The sequence below is a fragment of the Heterodontus francisci genome, chromosome X (genome assembly GCF_036365525.1).
Source record: "Heterodontus francisci isolate sHetFra1 chromosome X, sHetFra1.hap1, whole genome shotgun sequence".
In the NCBI taxonomy this organism is placed as follows: Eukaryota; Metazoa; Chordata; class Chondrichthyes; order Heterodontiformes; family Heterodontidae; genus Heterodontus; species Heterodontus francisci.
The window spans coordinates 24,415,242-24,437,953 of NC_090421.1; positions in this window are offsets into that span (position 1 = coordinate 24,415,242).

Below are 22,712 nucleotides of genomic sequence, written 5' to 3' on the forward strand. Positions count from 1 at the left end.
CAGGCCCTGAGCTTCACAAAAACAAACACGAACACAAACACAAAGCACAGGCCCTGAGCTTCACAAACACAAACACAAACATAAACACAACAGCCCGGTCCCGGAGCTTCACAAACACAACCACAAACACCACAGCCCAGGCACGGAGCTTCACAAACACAAACACAAACACAACAGCCCAGGCCCTGAGCTTCACAATCACAAACACAAACACCACAGCCCAGGCCCTGAGCTTCACAAACACAAACACAACAGCCCAGGCCCTGAGCTTCAAAAGCACAAACACAAACACAAACACAACTGCCCTGGACCTGAGCTTCACAAACACAAACACAATCGCCCAGGCCCTCAGCTTCACAAACACAAACACAAAAACAAACACCACAGCCCAGGCCCTGAGCTTCACAAACACAAACACAAACACCACAGCCCTGGCTGTTTGCTTCACAAACACTAACACCACAGCCCAGGTCCTGAGCTTCACAAACACAAACACCACAGTCTAGGCCCTGAGCTTCAAACACACACAAAAACAAACACAAACACAAACACTACAGCCCAGGCCCTGAGCTTCACAAACACAAACACACACACCACAGCCCAGGCCCAGAGCTTCACAAACACGAACACAGAACTCAAACACTAACAGCCCGGGCTCTGAGCTTCAGAAACACAAACAGCCCGGGCCCAAATCTTCACAAACACAAACACAAAGACAAACACAAACAGCCCAGGCCTTGAGCTTCACAAACACAACACAACAGCCAAGGCCCTGAGCTTCACAAACACAAACACAACAGCCCAGGCCCGGAGCTTCACAAACCCAAACACAACAGTCCAGGCCCTGAGCTTCACTAACACAAGCACAAACACAAACAGCCCAGGCCCTGAGCTTCACAAACACAAACACAGCAGTCAAGGCCCTGAGCTTCACAAACACAAACAGAAACACAAATGCCTTGGCCCTGTGCTTCACAAACACAAACACAAAAACAAACACAACAGCACTGGCCCAGAGCTTCACAAACACTAACACAAACACTACAGTCCAGGCCATGAGCTTCCAAACACAAGCACAAACACAAACAGCCCTAGGCCCTGAGCTTCACAAACCCAAACATAAACACAAATGCCTTGGCCCTGAGCTTCACAAACACAAACACAAAAACAAACACAACAGCCCTGGCCCTGAGCTTCACAAACACAAACACAAACACTACAGTCCAGGCCATGAGCTTCCAAACACAAACACAAACACAACAGCCCAGGCCCTGAGCTTCACTAACACAAACACAACAGCCCAGGCCCTGAGCTTCACGAACACAAACACAAACACAACAGCCCAGGCCCGGAGCTTCACAAACACAAACACAACAGTCCAGGCCCTGAGCTTCACAAACACAAGCACTAACACAGACAGCCCAGGCCCTGAGCTTCACAAACCCAAACACAAACAGACAAGCAAACGCAAACACAAACGCAAACGCAAACACAAACACAACAGCCCAGGCCCTGAGCTTCACAAACACAAACACAAACGCCTTGGCCCTGAGCTTCACAAACACAAACACAAACACTACAGTCCAGGCCATGAGCTTCCAAACACAAACACAAAAGCCCACGCCCTGAGCTTCACAAACACAAACACAACAGCCCAGGCCTTGAGCTTCACAAACACAAACACAACAGCCCAGGCCTGAGCTTCACAAACACAAACACATACACAACAGCCCAGGCCCTGAGCTTCACAAACACAACCACAAACACAACAGCCAAGTCCCTGAGCTTCACAAACACAAACACAAACACAACAGCCCAGTCCCGGAGCTTCACAAACACAAACACAACAGCCCAGGCCCTGAGCTTCACAAACACAAACACAACAGCGCAGGCCCTGAGCTTCACAAACACAAACACAAATATAACAGCCCAGGCCCTGAGCTTCACAAGCACAAACACAAATACGACAGCCCAGGCCCTGAGCTTCAAAAACACAACAACAAACACCACAGCCCAGCCCCTGAGCTTCACAAACACAAACATAAACACAAAAACAAACACCACAGCCCAGGCCCTGAGCTTCACAAGGACAAACACAAACACAACATGCCAGTCCCTGAGCTTCACAAACACAAACACAAACACCACAGCCCAGGCCCTGAGTTTCACAAACACAAACATAAACACAAAAACAAACACCACAGCCCAGGCCCTGAGCTTCACAAACACAAACACAAACACAAACACAACTGCCCTGGCCCTGAGCTTCACAAACACAAACACAATCGCCCAGGCCCTCAGCTTCACAAACACAAACACAAAAACAAACACCACAGCCCAGGTCCTGAGCTTCACAAACACAAACACCACAGTCTAGGCCCTGAGCTTCAAACACACACAAAAACAAACACAAACAGAAACACTACAGCCCAGGCCCTGAGCTTCACAAACACAAACACACACACCACAGCCCAGGCCCAGAGCTTCACAAACACGAACACAGAACTCAAACACTAACAGCCCGGGCTCTGAGCTTCAGAAACACAAACAGCCCGGGCCCAAATCTTCACAAACACAAACACAAAGACAAACACAAACAGCCCAGGCCTTGAGCTTCACAAACACAACACAACAGCCAATGCCCTGCGCTTCACAAACACAAACACAACAGCCCAGGCCCGGAGCTTCACAAACCCAAACACAACAGTCCAGGCCCTGAGCTTCACTAACACAAGCACAAACACAAACAGCCCAGGCCCTGAGCTTCACAAACACAAACACAGCAGTCAAGGCCCTGAGCTTCACAAACACAAACAGAAACACAAATGCCTTGGCCCTGTGCTTCACAAACACAAACACAAAAACAAACACAACAGCACTGGCCCTGAGCTTCACAAACACTAACACAAACACTACAGTCCAGGCCATGAGCTTCCAAACACAAGCACAAACACAAACAGCCCTAGGCCCTGAGCTTCACAAACCCAAACACAAACACAAATGCCTTGGCCCTGAGCTTCACAAACACAAACACAAACACCACAGCCCTGGCTGTTTGCTTCACAAACACTAACACCACAGCCCAGGTCCTGAGCTTCACAAACACAAACACCACAGTCTAGGCCCTGAGCTTCAAACAAACACAAAAACAAACACAAACACAAACACTACAGCCCAGGCCCTGAGCTTCACAAACACAAACACACACACCACAGCCCAGGCCCAGAGCTTCACAAACACGAACACAGAACTCAAACACTAACAGCCCGGGCTCTGAGCTTCAGAAACACAAACAGCCCGGGCCCAAAGCTTCACAAACACAAACACAAAGACAAACACCACAGCCCAGGCACGGAGCTTCACAAACACAAGCACAAACACCACGGCCCAGCCCCTGAGCTTCACAAGCACAAACACAAACACCACAGCCCAGGCCCTGAGCTTCACAAACACAAACACAACAGCCCAGGCCCTGAGCTTCAAAAGCACAAACACAAAAACAAACACCACAGCCCAGGCCCTGAGCTTCACAAACACAAACACAAACACCACAGCCCTGGCTGTTTGCTTCACAAACACTAACACCACAGCCCAGGTCCTGAGCTTCACAAACACAAACACCACAGTCTAGGCCCTGAGCTTCAAACACACACAAAAACAAACACAAACACAAACACTACAGCCCAGGCCCTGAGCTTCACAAACACAAACACACACACCACAGCCCAGGCCCAGAGCTTCACAAACACGAACACAGAACTCAAACACTAACAGCCCGGGCTCTGAGCTTCAGAAATACAAACAGCCCGGGCCCAAATCTTCACAAATACAAACACAAAGACAAACACAAACAGCCCAGGCCTTGAGCTTCACAAACACAACACAACAGCCAAGGCCCTGAGCTTCACAAACACAAACACAACAGCCCAGGCCCGGAGCTTCACAAACCCAAACACAACAGTCCAGGCCCTGAGCTTCACTAACACAAGCACAAACACAAACAGCCCAGGCCCTGAGCTTCACAAACACAAACACAGCAGTCAAGGCCCTGAGCTTCACAAACACAAACAGAAACACAAATGCCTTGGCCCTGTGCTTCACAAACACAAACACACAAACAAACACAACAGCACTGGCCCTGAGCTTCACAAACACTAACACAAACACTACAGTCCAGGCCATGAGCTTCCAAACACAAGCACAAACACAAACAGCCCTAGGCCCTGAGCTTCACAAACCCAAACACAAACAGAAATGCCTTGGCCCTGAGCTTCACAAACACAAACACAAAAACAAACACAACAGCCCTGGCCCTGAGCTTCACAAACACAAACACAAACACAACAGCCCAGGCCCGGAGCTTCACAAACACAAACACAACAGTCCAGGCCCTGAGCTTCACAAACACAAGCACTAACACAGACAGCCCAGGCCCTGAGCTTCACAAACCCAAACACAAACAGACAAGCAAACGCAAACACAAACGCAAACGCAAACACAAACACAACAGCCCAGGCCCTGAGCTTCACAAACACAAACACAAACGCCTTGGCCCTGAGCTTCACAAACACAAACACAAACACTACAGTCCAGGCCATGAGCTTCCAAACACAAACACAAAAGCCCACGCCCTGAGCTTCACAAACACAAACACAACAGCCCAGGCCTTGAGCTTCACAAACACAAATCAACAGCCCAGGCCTGAGCTTCATAAACACACACACATACACAACAGCCCAGGCCCTGAGCTTCACAAACACAACCACAAACACAACAGCCAAGTCCCTGAGCTTCACAAACACAAACACAAACACAACAGCCCAGTCCCGGAGCTTCACAAACACAAACACAACAGCCCAGGCCCTGAGCTTCACAAACACAAACACAACAGCGCAGGCCCTGAGCTTCACAAACACAAACACAAATATAACAGCCCAGGCCCTGAGCTTCACAAGCACAAACACAAATACCACAGCCCAGGCCCTGAGCTTCAAAAACACAACAACAAACACCACAGCCCAGCCCCTGAGCTTCACAAACACAAACATAAACACAAAAACAAACACCAAAGCCCAGGCCCTGAGCTTCACAAGGACAAACACAAACACAACATGCCAGTCCCTGAGCTTCACAAACACAAACACAAACACCACAGCCCAGGCCCTGAGTTTCACAAACACAAAGACAAACATCTCAGCCCTGGCCCTGAGCTTCACAAACACAAACACCACAGCCCTTGCCGTTTGCTTCACAAACACAAACACCACAGCCCAGGCCCTGAGCTTCACAAACACAAACACAAACACCACAGCCCAGGCCCTGAGCTTCTCACACACAAACACAAACACCACAGCCCTGGCTGTATTGCTTCACAAACACTAATACCACAGCCCAGGTCCTGAGCTTCAGAAACACAAACACATACACCACAGTCTAGGCCCTGAGCTTCTAACACACACAAAAACAAACACAAACACAAACACTACAGCCCAGGCCCTGAGCTTCACAAACACAAACACACACCACAGCCCAGGCCCAGCGCTTCACAAACACTAACACAGAACACAACAGCCCGGGCTCTGAGCTTCACAGACACAAACAGCCCGGGCCCATAGCTTCACAAACACAAACACAAAGACAAACACAAACAGCCCAGGCCTTGAGCTTCACAAACACAAACACAACAGCCCGGGCTCTGAGCTTCACAAACACAAACAGCCCGGGCCCATAGCTTCACAAACACAAATACAAAGACAAACACAAACAGCCCAGGCCTTGAGCTTCACAAACACAAACACAACAGCCAAGGCCCTGAGCTTCACAAACACAAACACAACAGCCCAGGCCCGGAGCTTCACAAACCCAAACACAACAGTCCAGGCCCTGAGCTTCACTAACACAAGCACAAACACCAACAGTCCAGGCCCTGAGCTTCACAAACACAAACACAACAGCCCAGGCCCTGAGCTTCACAAACACAAACACAAACATAACAGTCCTGGCCCTGAGCTTCACAAACACAAACACAACAGCCCAGGCCCTGAGCTTCACAAACACAATCACAACAGCCCAGGCCCTGAGCTTCACAAACACAAACACAACAGCCCAAGCCCTGAGCTTCACAAGCACAAACACAAATACCACAGCCCAGGCCCTGAGCTTCACTAACACAAACACAAAAACAAACACCACAGCCCAGGCCCTGAGCTTCACAAAGACAAACACAAACACAACAGTCCAGGCTCTGAGCTTCACTAACACAAGCACAAACACAAACAGCCCAGGCCCTGAGCTTCACAAACACAAACACAACAGTCAAGGCCCTGAGCTTCACAAACACAAACGCCTTGGCCCTGAGCTTCACAAACACAAACACAAAAACAAAAACAAACACAACAGCACTGGCCCTGAGCTTCACAAACACAAACATTACAGTCCAGGCCCTGAGCTTCACAAACACAAACACAAAAACAAAAACAAACACAACAGCACTGGCCCTGAGCTTCACAAACACAAACATTACAGTCCAGGCCATGAGCTTCCAAACACAAGCACAAACACAAACAGTCAAGGCCCTGAGCTTCACAAACACAAACACAAATGCCTTGGCCCTGAGCTCACAAACACAAACACAAAAACAAACACAACAGCCCTGGCCCTGAGCTTCACAAACACAAACATTGCAGTCCAGGCCATGAGCTTCCAAACACAAACACAAACACAACAGCCCAGGCCCTGAGCTTCACTAACACAAACAGACACGCAAATGCAAACACAAAAGCAAACGCAAACACAAACGCAAACACAACAGTCAAGGCCCTGAGCTTCACAAACACAAACACAAACACAAATGCCTTGGCCCTGAGCTCACAAACACAAACACAAAAACAAACACAACAGCCTTGGCCCTGAGCTTCCAAACACAAGCACAAACACAAACAGCCCAGGCCCTGAGCTTCACAAACCGAAACACAAACAGACACGCAAACGCAAACACAAAAGCAAACGCAAACACAAACACAACAGTCAAGGCCCTGAGCTTCACAAACACAAACACAAACACAAACGCCTTGGCACTGAGCTCACAAACACAAACACAAAAACAAACACAACAGCCCTGGCCCTGAGCTTCACAAACACAAACACTACAGTCCAGGCCATGAGCTTCCAAGCACAAACACAAACACAACAGCCCAGGCCCTGAGCTTCACTAACACAAACACAACAGCCCAAGCACTGAGCTTCACAAACACAAACACAAACACAACAGCCCTGGCCCGGAGCTTCACAAACACAAACACAACAGTCCAGGCCCTGAGCTTCACAAACACAAGCACAGACACAGACAGCCCAGGCCCTGAGCTTCACAAACCCAAACACAAACAGACAAGCAAACGCAAACACAAAAGCAAACGCAAACACAAACGCAAACGCAAACACAAACACAAACACAACAGCCCAGGCCCTGAGCTTCACAAACACAAACGCCTTGGCCCTGAGCTTCACAAACACAAACACAAACACTGCAGTCCAGGCCATGAGCTTCCAAACACAAACACGAACACAACAGCACACGCCCTGAGCTTCACAAACACAAACACAAACACAACAGCCCAGGCCTTGAGCTTCACAAACACAAACACAAACAGCCCAGGCCTGAGCTTCACAAACACAAACACATACACAACAGCCCAGGCCCTGAGCTTCACAAACACAACCACAAAAACAACAGCCAAGTCCCTGAGCTTCACAAACACAAACACAACAGCCCAGTCCCGGAGCTTCACAAACACAAACACAACAGTCCAGGCCCTGAGCTTCACAAACACAAACACAACAGCCCAGGCCCTGAGCTTCACAAACACAACCACAAAAACAACAGCCAAGTCCCTGAGCTTCACAAACACAAACACAACAGCCCAGTCCCGGAGCTTCACAAACACAAACACAACAGTCCAGGCCCTGAGCTTCACAAACACAAACACAACAGCCCAGGCCCTGAGCTTCACAAACACAAACACAAACATAACAGTCCTGGCCCTGAGCTTCACAAACACAAACACAAACACAACAGCCCTGGCCCTGAGCTTCACAAACACAAACACAAACACAACAGCCCAGGCCCTGAGCTTCACAAACACAAACACAACAGCCCAGGCCCTGAGCTTCACAAAGACAAACACAAACACAACAGCCCAGTCCCTGAGCTTCACAAACACAAACACCACAGCCCAGGCCCTGAGTTTCACAAACACAAAGACAAACATCTCAGCCCTGGCCCTGAGCTTCACAAACACAAACACCACAGCCCTGGCCGTTTGCTTCACAAACACAAACACCACAGCCCAGGCCCTGAGCTTCTCAAACACAAACACGATCACCTCAGCCTAGGCCCTGAGCTTCTCACACTCAAACAGAAACACAAACCCAAACACAAACACCACAGCCCAGCCTCTGAGCTTCAAAAACACAAACACAACCACAAAAACAAACACCACAGCCCAGGCCCTGAGCTTCACAAACACAAAAACAAACACTTCAGCCCAGGCCCTGAGCTGCACTAACATCACCACAGCCCTTGCCGTTTGCTTCACAAACACAAACACCACAGCCCAGGCCCTGAGCTTCTCACACACAAACACAAACACAAACACCACAGCCTGTGCCCTGAGCTTCTCACACACAAACACAAACACTACAGCCCAGTCCCTGAGCTTCACAAACACAAACACACACACCACAGCCCAGGCCCTGAGCTTCACAAACACAAACACATACACAACAGCCCAGGCCCTGAGCTTCACAAACACAACCACAAACAGAAACACAACAGTCAAGGCCCTGAGCTTCACAAACACAAACACAACAGCCCAGGCCCTGAGCTTCACAAACACAAACACGAACATAACAGTCCTGGCCCTGAGCTTCACAAACACAAACACAACATCCCAGGCCCTGAGCTTCACAAACACAGACTCAAACACAACAGCCCAGGCCCTGAGCTTCACAAGCACAAACACAAACACCACAGCCCAGGCCCTGAGCTTCAAAAACACAAAAACAAACACCACAGCCCAGCCCCTGAGCTTCACAAACACAAACACAAAAACAAACACCACAGCCCAGGCCCTGAGCTTCTCAAACACAAACACATACACAGCAGCCCAGGCCCTGAGCTTCACAAATACAACCACAAACACAAACACAACAGCCAAGGCTCTGAGCTTCACCAGCACAAACACAAACAGAAACACAACAGTCAAGGCCCTGAGCTTCACAAACACAAACACAAACACAACAGCCCAGGCCCTGAGCTTCACAAACACAAACACGAACATAACAGTCCTGGCCCTGAGCTTCACAAACACAAACACAACATCCCAGGCCCTGAGCTTCACAAACACAGACTCAAACACAACAGCCCAGGCCCTGAGCTTCACAAGCACAAACACAAACACCACAGCCCAGGCCCTGAGCTTCAAAAACACAAAAACAAACACCACAGCCCAGCCCCTGAGCTTCACAAACACAAACACAAACACAAAAACAAACACCACAGCCCAGGCCCTGAGCTTCACAAACACAAACACATACACAGCAGCCCAGGCCCGGAGCTTCACAAACACAAACACAACAGTCCAGGCCCTGAGCTTCACAAACACAAACACAAACACAAACATAAAAACAAACACCACAGCCCAGGCCCTGAGCTTCACAAACACAAACACAACAGCCCAGTCCCTGAGCTTCACAAACACAAACACAAACACCACAGCCCAGGCCCTGAGCTTCACAAACACAAACACCACAGCCCTGGCCGTTTGCTTCACAAACACAAACACCACAGCCCAGGCCCTGAGCTTCACAAACACAAACTCAAACACAACAGCCCAGGCCCTGAGCTTCACAAACACGAACATAACAGTCCTGGCCCTGAGCTTCACAAACACAAACACAACATCCCAGGCCCTGAGCTTCACAAACACAGACTCAAACACAACAGCCCAGGCCCTGAGCTTCACAAGCACAAACACAAACACCACAGCCCAGGCCCTGAGCTTCAAAAACACAAAAACAAACACCACAGCCCAGCCCCTGAGCTTCACAAACACAAACACAAAAACAAACACCACAGCCCAGGCCCTGAGCTTCACAAACACAAACACATACACAGCAGCCCAGGCCCTGAGCTTCACAAATACAACCACAAACACAAACGCCTTGGCACTGAGCTCACAAACACAAACACAAAAACAAACACAACAGCCCTGGCCCTGAGCTTCACAAACACAAACACTACAGTCCAGGCCATGAGCTTCCAAGCACAAACACCAACACAACAGCCCAGGCCCTGAGCTTCACAAACACAAACACAACAGCCCAGGCCCTGAGCTTCACAAACACAAACACAACAGCCCAGGCCCTGAGCTTCACAAAGACAAACACAAACACAACAGCCCAGTCCCTGAGCTTCACAAACACAAACACCACAGCCCAGGCCCTGAGTTTCACAAACACAAAGACAAACATCTCAGCCCTGGCCCTGAGCTTCACAAACACAAACACCACAGCCCTGGCCGTTTGCTTCACAAACACAAACACCACAGCCCAGGCCCTGAGCTTCTCAAACACAAACACGATCACCTCAGCCTAGGCCCTGAGCTTCTCACACACAAACAGAAACACAAACCCAAACACAAACACCACAGCCCAGCCTCTGAGCTTCAAAAACACAAACACAACCACAAAAACAAACACCACAGCCCAGGCCCTGAGCTTCACAAACACAAAAACAAACACTTCAGCCCAGGCCCTGAGCTGCACTAACAACATCACCACAGCCCTTGCCGTTTGCTTCACAAACACAAACACCACAGCCCAGGCCCTGAGCTTCTCACACACAAACACAAACACAAACACCACAGCCTGTGCCCTGAGCTTCTCACACACAAACACAAACACTACAGCCCAGTCCCTGAGCTTCACAAACACAAACACACACACCACAGCCCAGGCCCTGAGCTTCACAAACACAAACACATACACAACAGCCCAGGCCCTGAGCTTCACAAACACAACCACAAACAGAAACACAACAGTCAAGGCCCTGAGCTTCACAAACACAAACACAACAGCCCAGGCCCTGAGCTTCACAAACACAAACACGAACATAACAGTCCTGGCCCTGAGCTTCACAAACACAAACACAACATCCCAGGCCCTGAGCTTCACAAACACAGACTCAAACACAACAGCCCAGGCCCTGAGCTTCACAAGCCCAAACACAAACAGACACGCAAACACAAACAGACACGCAAACACAAACGCAAACACAAACGCAAACACAACAGCCCAGGTCCTGAGCTTCACAAACACAAACACAAACATAACAGTCCTGGCCCTGAGCTTCACAAACACAAACACAAACACTACAGTCCAGGCCATGAGCTTCCAAACACAAACACAAACACAACAGCCCAGGCACTGAGTTTCACAAACACAAACACAACAGCCCAGGCCTTGAGCTTCACAAACACATACACAACACAACAGCCCAGGCCCTGAGCTTCACAAACACAAACACATACGCAACAGCCCATGCCCTGAGCTTCACAAACACAACCACAAACACAAACACAACAGCCAAGGCCCTGAGCTTCACAAACATAAAACACAACAGCCCATGCCCGGAGCTTCACAAACACAACAGTCCTGGCCCTGAGCGTCACAAACACAAACACAAACACAACAGCCCAGGCCCTGATCTTCACAAACACAAACACAAACATAACAGCCCAGGCCCTGAGCTTCACAAACTCAAACACAAACACAACAGCCCAGGCCCTGAGCTTCACAAACAGAAACACAAACACAACAGCCCAGGTCCTGAGCTTCACAAGCACAAACACAAACACCACAACCCTGCCCCTGAGCTTCACAAACACAAACACAAACACAAAAACAAACACCACAGCCCAGGCCCTGAGCTTCACAAACACAACCACAAACACAACAGCCAAGGCTCTGACCTTCACAAACACAAACTCAACAGCCCAGGCCCGGAGCTTCACAAACACAAACACAACAGCCCAGGCCCTGAGCTTCACAAGCACAAACATAACAGTCCTGGTCCTGAGCTTCACAAACACAAACACCACAGCCCAGCCCCTGATCTTCACAAACACAAACACAAACACTACAGCCCAGCCCCTGAGCTTCACAAACACAAACACAAAAACAAACACCACAGCCCAGGCCCTGAGCTTCACAAACACAAACACTAACACCACAGCCTAGGCCCTGAGCTTCTCACACACAAACACAAACACAAACCCAAACACAAACACAACAGCCCAGGCCATGAGCTTCACAAAGACAAACACACACACCACAGCCCAGGCCCAGAGCTTCACAAACACAAACACAACCACCAACAGCCAGGGCCCTGAGCTTCACAAACACAAACACAAAGACAAACACAAACAGCCCAGGCACTGAGCTTCTGAAACACAAACACGTACAGCCCGGGCCCTGAGCTTCACAAACACAAACACAAATACAAACAGCCCGGGCCCTGAGCTTCACATACACAAACAGAGACAACACAGCCCAGGCCCTGAGCTTCACAAACACAAACACAACAGCCAAGGCCCTGAGCTTCACAAACACAAACACAAACACAACAGCCCATGCCCGGAGCTTCACAAACACAAGCACAACAGTCCAGGCCCTGAGCTTCACAAACACAACCACAAACACAAACACAACAGCCAAGGCCCTGAGCTTCACAAACACTTACACAAACACAACAGCCCAGGCCCGGAGCTTCACAAACACAAACGCAACAGTCCAGGCCCTGAGCTTCACAAACACAAACATAACAGACCTGGCCCTGAGCTTCACAAACACAAACACAAACACAACAGCCCAGGCCCTAAGCTTCACAAACACAAACACGAACACAACAGCCCAGGCGCTGAGCTTCACAAGCACAAACACAAACACCACAGCCCAGGCCCTGAGCTTCAAATACACAAAAACAAACACCACAGCCCAGCTCCTCAGCTTCACAAACACAAACACAATAACAAATACCACAGCCCAGGCCCTGAGCTTCACAAACACAAACACAACAGCCCAGACCCTGAGCATCACAAACACAAAAACCAACACCTCAGCCCAGGCCCTGAGCTTCACAAACACAAACACCACAGCCCTGGCCGTTTGCTACACAAACACAAACACCACAGCACAGGCCCTGAGCTTCACAAACACAAACAACACAGACTAGGCCCTGAGCTTCTCACACACAAACACAAACACAAACACAACAGCCCAGGCCCTGAGCTTCACAAACACAAACACACACACCACAGCCCAGGCCCTGAGCTTCACAAACACAAACACATACACAACAGCCCAGGCCCTGAGCTTCACAAACACAACCACAAACTCAAACACACCAGCCAAGGCCCTGAGCTTCACAAACACAAACACAAACACAACAGCCCAGGCCAGGAGCTTCACAAACACAAACACAACAGTCCAGGCCCTGAGCTTCACAATCACAAACACAAACACCTCAGTCCAGGCCCTGAGCTTCACAAACACAAACACCACAGACCTGGCCGTTTGCTTCACAAACACAAACAGCACAGCCCAGCCCTGAGCTTCACAAACACAAACACAAACACCACAGCCTAGGCCCTGAGCTTCTCACACACAAACACAAACACAAACCCAAACACAAACACAACAGCCCAGGCCATGAGCTTCACAAAGACAAACACACACACCACAGCCCAGGCCCAGAGCTTCACAAACACAAACACAAACACAACCACCAACAGCCAGGGCCCTGAGCTTCACAAACACAAACACAAAGACAAACACAAACAGCCCAGGCACTGAGCTTCTGAAACACAAACACAAACACGTACAGCCCGGGCCCTGAGCTTCACAAACACAAACACAAATACAAACAGCCCGGGCCCTGAGCTTCACATACACAAACACAGACAACACAGCCCAGGCCCTGAGCTTCACAAACACAAACACAAACACAACAGCCAAGGCCCTGAGCTTCACAAACACAAACACAAACACAACAGCCCATGCCCGGAGCTTCACAAACACAAGCACAACAGTCCAGGCCCTGAGCTTCACAAACACAAGCACAAACACAAACAGCCCAGGCCCTGAGCGTCACAAACCAAAACACAAACAGACACGCGAACGCAAACACAAAAGCAAACGCAAACACAAACGCAAAGGCAAACACAAACACAAACACAACAGCGCAGGCCCTGAGCTTCACAAACACAAACAAAAACGCCTTGGCCCTGAGCTTCACAAACACAAGCACAACAGCCCTGGCCCTGAGCTTCACAAACACAAACACTACAGCCCAGCCCCTGAGCTTCACAAACACAAACACAAACACAAAAACAAACACCACAGCCCAGGCTCTGAGCTTCACAAATACAAACACAACAGCCCAGTCCCTGAGCTTCACAAACACAAACCCAAACACCACAGCCCAGGCCCTGAGCTTCACAAACACAAACACCACAGCCCTGGCCGTTATCTTCACAAACACAAACACCACAGCCCAGGCCCTGAGCTTCACAAACACAAGCACAAACACCACAGCCTAGGCCCTGAGCTTCTCAGACACAAACACAAACACAACAGCCCAGGCCCTGAGCTTCACGAACACAAACACACACACCACAGCCCAGGCCCTGAGCTTCACAAACACAAACACATACACAACAGCCCTGGCCCTGAGCTTCACAAACACAACCACAAACACAAACACAACAGCCTAGGCTCTGACCTTCACAAACACAAACTCAACAGCCCAGGCCCGGAGCTTCACAAACACAAACACAACAGTCCAGGCCCTGAGCTTCTCACACACAAACACAAACACAAACCCAAACACAAACACAACAGCCCAGGCCCTGAGCTTCACAAACACAAACACAAACACTACAGCCTAGGCCCTGAGCTTCACAAACACAAACACACACACCACAGCCCAGGCCCAGAGCTTCACAAACACAAACACTAACAGCCCGGGCCCATAGCTTCACAAACATAAAGCCAAACACAAACAGCCCAGGCATTGAGCTTCACAAACACAAACACAATCAGCCCGGGCCCTGAGCCTCACAAACACAAACAAAAATACAAACAGCCCGGGCCCTGAGCTTCACATACACAAACACGAACAGCCCAGGCCCTGAGGTTCACATAAAAACAAACACAAACAGCCCAGGCCCTGAGCTTCACAAACACAAACACAACAGCCAAGGCCCTGTGCTTCACAGACACAAACACAAACACAACAGTCCAGGCCCTGAGCTTCACAAACACAAGCACAAACACAAACAGCCCAGGCACTGAGCGTCACAAACCCAAACACAAACAGACACGCAAACACAAACAGACACGCAAACACAAACAGACACGCAAACACAAACACAACAGCCCAGGTCCTGAGCTTCACAAACACAAACACAAACATACCAGTCCTGGCCCTGAGCTTCACAAACACAAACACAAACACTACAGTCCAGGCCATGAGCTTCCAAACACAAACACAAACACAACAGCCCAGGCACTGAGTTTCACAAACACAAACACAACAGCCCAGGCCTTGAGCTTCACAAACACATACACAACACAACAGCCCAGGCCCTGAGCTTCACAAACACAAACACATACGCAACAGCCCATGCCCTGAGCTTCACAAACACAACCACAAACACAAACACAACAGCCAAGGCCCTGAGCTTCACAAACACAAACACAAACACAACAGCCCATGCCCGGAGCTTCACAAACACAACAGTCCTGGCCCTGAGCGTCACAAACACAAACACAAACACAACAGCCCAGCCCCTGAGCTTCACAAACACAAACACAAACATAACAGCCCAGGCCCTGAGCTTCACAAACACAAACACAAACACAACAGCCCAGGCCCTGAGCTTCACAAACAGAAACACAAACACAACAGCCCAGGTCCTGAGCTTCACAAGCACAAACACAAACACCACAACCCTGCCCCTGAGCTTCACAAACACAAACACAAAAACAAACACCACAGCCCAGGCCCTGAGCTTCACAAACACAAACACAACAGCCCAGTCCCTGAGCTTCACAAACATAAACACAAACACCACAGCCCAGGCCCTGAGCTTCACAAACACAAACACCACAGCCCTGGCCGTTTGCTTCACAAACACAAACACCACAGCCCAGGCCCTGAGCTTCACAAACACAAACACCACAGCCTAGGCCCTGAGCTTCTCAGACACAAACACAAACACAACAGCCCAGGCCCTGAGCTTCACAAACACAAACACACACACCACAGCCCAGGCCCTGAGCTTCACAAACACAAACACTTACACAACAGCCCAGGCCCTGAGCTTCACAAACACAACCACAAACACAACAGCCAAGGCTCTGACCTTCACAAACACAAACTCAACAGCCCAGGCCCGGAGCTTCACAAACACAAACACAACAGCCCAGGCCCTGAGCTTCACAAGCACAAACATAACAGTCCTGGTCCTGAGCTTCACAAACACAAACACCACAGCCCAGCCCCTGATCTTCACAAACACAAACACAAACACTACAGCCCAGCCCCTGAGCTTCACAAACACAAACACAAAAACAAACACCACAGCCCAGGCCCTGAGCTTCACAAACACAAACACAAACACCACAGCCTAGGCCCTGAGCTTCTCACACACAAACACAAACACAAACCCAAACACAAACACAACAGCCCAGGCCATGAGCTTCACAAAGACAAACACACACACCACAGCCCAGGCCCAGAGCTTCACAAACACAAACACAAACACAACCACCAACAGCCAGGGCCCTGAGCTTCACAAACACAAACACAAAGACAAACACAAACAGCCCAGGCACTGAGCTTCTGAAACACAAACACAAACACGTACAGCCCGGGCCCTGAGCTTCACAAACACAAACACAAATACAAACAGCCCGGGCCCTGACCTTCACATACACAAACACAGACAACACAGCCCAGGCCCTGAGCTTCACAAACACAAACACAACAGCCAAGGCCCTGAGCTTCACAAACACAAACACAAGCACAACAGCCCATGCCCGGAGCTTCACAAACACAAGCACAACAGTCCAGGCCCTGAGCTTCACAAACACAAGCACAAACACAAACAGCCCAGGCCCTGAGCGTCACAAACCAAAACACAAACAGACACGCGAACGCAAACACAAAAGCAAACGCAAACACAAACGCAAAGGCAAACACAAACACAAACACAACAGCGCAGGCCCTGAGCTTCACAAACACAAACAAAAACGCCTTGGCCCTGAGCTTCACAAACACAAGCACAACAGCCCTGGCCCTGAGCTTCACAAACACAAACACTACAGCCCAGCCCCTGAGCTTCACAAACACAAACACAAACACAAAAACAAACACCACAGCCCAGGCTCTGAGCTTCACAAATACAAACACAACAGCCCAGTCCCTGAGCTTCACAAACACAAACCCAAACACCACAGCCCAGGCCCTGAGCTTCACAAACACAAACACCACAGCCCTGGCCGTTATCTTCACAAACACAAACACCACAGCCCAGGCCCTGAGCTTCACAAACACAAGCACAAACACCACAGCCTAGGCCCTGAGCTTCTCAGACACAAACACAAACACAACAGCCCAGGCCCTGAGCTTCACGAACACAAACACACACACCACAGCCCAGGCCCTGAGCTTCACAAACACAAACACATACACAACAGTCCTGGCCCTGAGCGTCACAAACACAAACACAAACACAACAGCCCAGCCCCTGAGCTTCACAAACACAAACACAAACATAACAGCCCAGGCCCTGAGCTTCACAAACACAAACACAAACACAACAGCCCAGGCCCTGAGCTTCACAAACAGAAACACAAACACAACAGCCCAGGTCCTGAGCTTCACAAGCACAAACACAAACACCACAACCCTGCCCCTGAGCTTCACAAACACAAACACAAAAACAAACACCACAGCCCAGGCCCTGAGCTTCACAAACACAAACACAACAGCCCAGTCCCTGAGCTTCACAAACATAAACACAAACACCACAGCCCAGGCCCTGAGCTTCACAAACACAAACACCACAGCCCTGGCCGTTTGCTTCACAAACACAAACACCACAGCCCAGGCCCTGAGCTTCACAAACACAAACACCACAGCCTAGGCCCTGAGCTTCTCAGACACAAACACAAACACAACAGCCCAGGCCCTGAGCTTCACAAACACAAACACACACACCACAGCCCAGGCCCTGAGCTTCACAAACACAAACACTTACACAACAGCCCAGGCCCTGAGCTTCACAAACACAACCACAAACACAACAGCCAAGGCTCTGACCTTCACAAACACAAACTCAACAGCCCAGGCCCGGAGCTTCACAAACACAAACACAACAGCCCAGGCCCTGAGCTTCACAAGCACAAACATAACAGTCCTGGTCCTGAGCTTCACAAACACAAACACCACAGCCCAGCCCCTGATCTTCACAAACACAAACACAAACACTACAGCCCAGCCCCTGAGCTTCACAAACACAAACACAAAAACAAACACCACAGCCCAGGCCCTGAGCTTCACAAACACAAACACAAACACCACAGCCTAGGCCCTGAGCTTCTCACACACAAACACAAACACAAACCCAAACACAAACACAACAGCCCAGGCCATGAGCTTCACAAAGACAAACACACACACCACAGCCCAGGCCCAGAGCTTCACAAACACAAACACAAACACAACCACCAACAGCCAGGGCCCTGAGCTTCACAAACACAAACACAAAGACAAACACAAACAGCCCAGGCACTGAGCTTCTGAAACACAAACACAAACACGTACAGCCCGGGCCCTGAGCTTCACAAACACAAACACAAATACAAACAGCCCGGGCCCTGACCTTCACATACACAAACACAGACAACACAGCCCAGGCCCTGAGCTTCACAAACACAAACACAAACACAACAGCCAAGGCCCTGAGCTTCACAAACACAAACACAAGCACAACAGCCCATGCCCGGAGCTTCACAAACACAAGCACAACAGTCCAGGCCCTGAGCTTCACAAACACAAGCACAAACACAAACAGCCCAGGCCCTGAGCGTCACAAACCAAAACACAAACAGACACGCGAACGCAAACACAAAAGCAAACGCAAACACAAACGCAAAGGCAAACACAAACACAAACACAACAGCGCAGGCCCTGAGCTTCACAAACACAAACAAAAACGCCTTGGCCCTGAGCTTCACAAACACAAGCACAACAGCCCTGGCCCTGAGCTTCACAAACACAAACACTACAGCCCAGCCCCTGAGCTTCACAAACACAAACACAAACACAAAAACAAACACCACAGCCCAGGCTCTGAGCTTCACAAATACAAACACAACAGCCCAGTCCCTGAGCTTCACAAACACAAACCCAAACACCACAGCCCAGGCCCTGAGCTTCACAAACACAAACACCACAGCCCTGGCCGTTATCTTCACAAACACAAACACCACAGCCCAGGCCCTGAGCTTCACAAACACAAGCACAAACACCACAGCCTAGGCCCTGAGCTTCTCAGACACAAACACAAACACAACAGCCCAGGCCCTGAGCTTCACGAACACAAACACACACACCACAGCCCAGGCCCTGAGCTTCACAAACACAAACACATACACAACAGCCCTGGCCCTGAGCTTCACAAACACAACCACAAACACAAACACAACAGCCAAGGCTCTGACCTTCACAAACACAAACTCAACAGCCCAGGCCCGGAGCTTCACAAACACAAACACAACAGTCCAGGCCCTGAGCTTCACAAGCACCAACACAACAGCCCAGACCCTGAGCTTCACAAACACAAACATAACAGTCCTGGTCCTGAGCTTCACAAACACATACACAAACACAACAGCCCAGGCCCTGAGCTTCACAAACACAAATACCACAGCCCAGGCAAGGCCCTGAGCTTCACAAACACAAACACAAACACAGCCTAGGCCCTGAGCATCTCACACACAAACACAAACCCAAACACAAACACTACAGCCCGGGACCTGAGCTTCACAAACACAAACAGCCCGGGCCCATAGCTTCACAAACATAAAGCCAAACACAAACAGCCCAGGCATTGAGCTTCACAAACACAAACACAAACAGCCCGGGCCCTGAGCCTCACAAACACAAACAAAAATACAAACAGCCCGGGCCCTGAGCTTCACATACACAAACACGAACAGCCCAGGCCCTGAGGTTCACATAAAAACAAACACAAACAGCCCAGCTCCTGAGCTTGACAAACACAAACACAACAGCCAAGGCCCTGAGCTTCAGAAACACAAACACAAACACAACAGCCCATGCCCGGAGCTTCACAATCACAAGCACAAACACAAACAGCCCAGGCACTGAGCGTCACAAACACTAAACACTAACACCACAGCCCAGGCCCTGAGCTTCACAATCACAAACACAAACACCTCAGTCCAGGCCCTGAGCTTCACAAACACAAACACCACAGACCTGGCCGTTTGCTTCACAAACACAAACAGCACAGCCCAGGCCCTGAGCTTCACAAACACAAACACAAACACCACAGCCTAGGCCCTGTGCTTCTCACACACAAACACAAACACAAACCCAAACACAAACACTACAGCCCAGGCCATGAGCTTCACAAACACAAACACACACACCACAGCCAGGCCCAGAGCTTCACAAACACAAACACAAACACAAACACTAACAGCCAGGGCCCTGAGCTTCACAAACTCAAACAGCCCGGACCCATAGCTTCACAAACACAAACACAAAGACAAATACGAACAGCCCAGGCACTGAGCTTCTGAAACACAAACACAAACTCGTACAGCCCGGGCCCTGAGCTTCACAAACACAAACACAAATACAAACAGCCCAGGCCCTGAGCTTCACAAACACAAACACAAACACCACAGCCTAGGCCCTGAGCTTCTCACACACAAACACAAACCCAAACACAAACACTACAGCCCAGGCCATGAGCTTCACAAACACAAACACACACACCACAGCCCAGGCCCAGAGCTTCACAAACACAAACACAAACACTAACAGCCAGGGCCCTGAGCTTCACAAACTCAAACAGCCCGGATCCATAGCTTCACAAACACAAACACAAAGACAAACACGAACAGCCCAGGCACTGAGCTTCTGAAACACAAACACAAACACGTACAGCCCGGGCCCTGAGCTTCACAAACACAAACACAAATACAAACAGCCCGGGCCCAGAGCTTCACAAACACAAACACAAACACTAACAGCCAGGGCTCTGAGCTTCACAAACTCAAACAGCCCGGACCCATAGCTTCACAAACACAAACACAAAGACAAACACAAACAGCCCAGGCACTGAGCTTCTGAAACACAAACACAAACACGTACAGCCCGGGCCCTGAGCTTCACATACACAAACACAGACAACACAGCCCAGGCACTGAGCTTCACAGACACAAACACAAACACAACAGCCAAGGCCCTGAGCTTCACAAACACAAACACAACAGCCCATGCCCGGAGCTTCACAAACACAAGCACAACAGTCCAGGCCCTGAGCTTCACAAACACAAGCACAAACAGACACGCAAACGCAAACACAAAAGCAAACGCAAACACAAACGCAAAGGCAAACACAAACACAACCGCCCAGGCCCTGAGCTTCACAAACACAAACACAAACGCCTTGGCCCTGAGCATCACAAACACAAGCACAACAGCCCTGGCCCTGAGCATCACAAACACAAACACTACAGTCCAGGCCATGAGCTTCCAAACACAAACACAAACACAGCAATCCCAGGCCCTGAGCTTAACAAACACAAATGCAACAGCCCAGGCCTTGAGCTTCACAAATAAAAATACAAACACAACACAACAGCCCAGGCCCTGAGCTTCACAAACACAAACACAGACACAACAGCCCAGGCCCTGAGCTTCACAAACACAACCACAAACACAACAGCCAAGGCCCTGAGCTTCACAAACACTTAAACAAACACAACAGCCCAGGCCCGGAGCTTCACAAACACAAACACCACAGCCCAGGCCCTGAGCTTCAAAAACACAAAAACAAACACCACAGCCCAGCTCCTCAGCTTCACAAACACAAACACAATAACAAATACCACAGCCCAGGCCCTGAGCTTCACAAACACAAACACAACAGCCCAGACCCTAAGCTTCACAAACACAAAAACCAACACCTCAGCCCAGGCCCTGAGCTTCACAAACACAAACACCACAGCCCAGACCGTTTGCTTCACAAACACAAACACCACAGCACAGGCCCTGAGCTTCACAAACACAAACACCACAGACTAGGCCCTGAGCTTCTCACACACAAACACAAACACAAACACAACAGCCCAGGCCCTGAGCTTCACAAACACAAACACACACACCACAGCCCAGGCCCTGAGCTTCACAAACACAAACAGATACACAACAGCCCAGGCCTGAACTTCACAAACACAACCACAAACGCAAACACACCAGCCAAGGCCCTGAGCTTCACAAACACAAACACAAACACAACAGCCCAGGCCAGGAGCTTCACAAACACAAA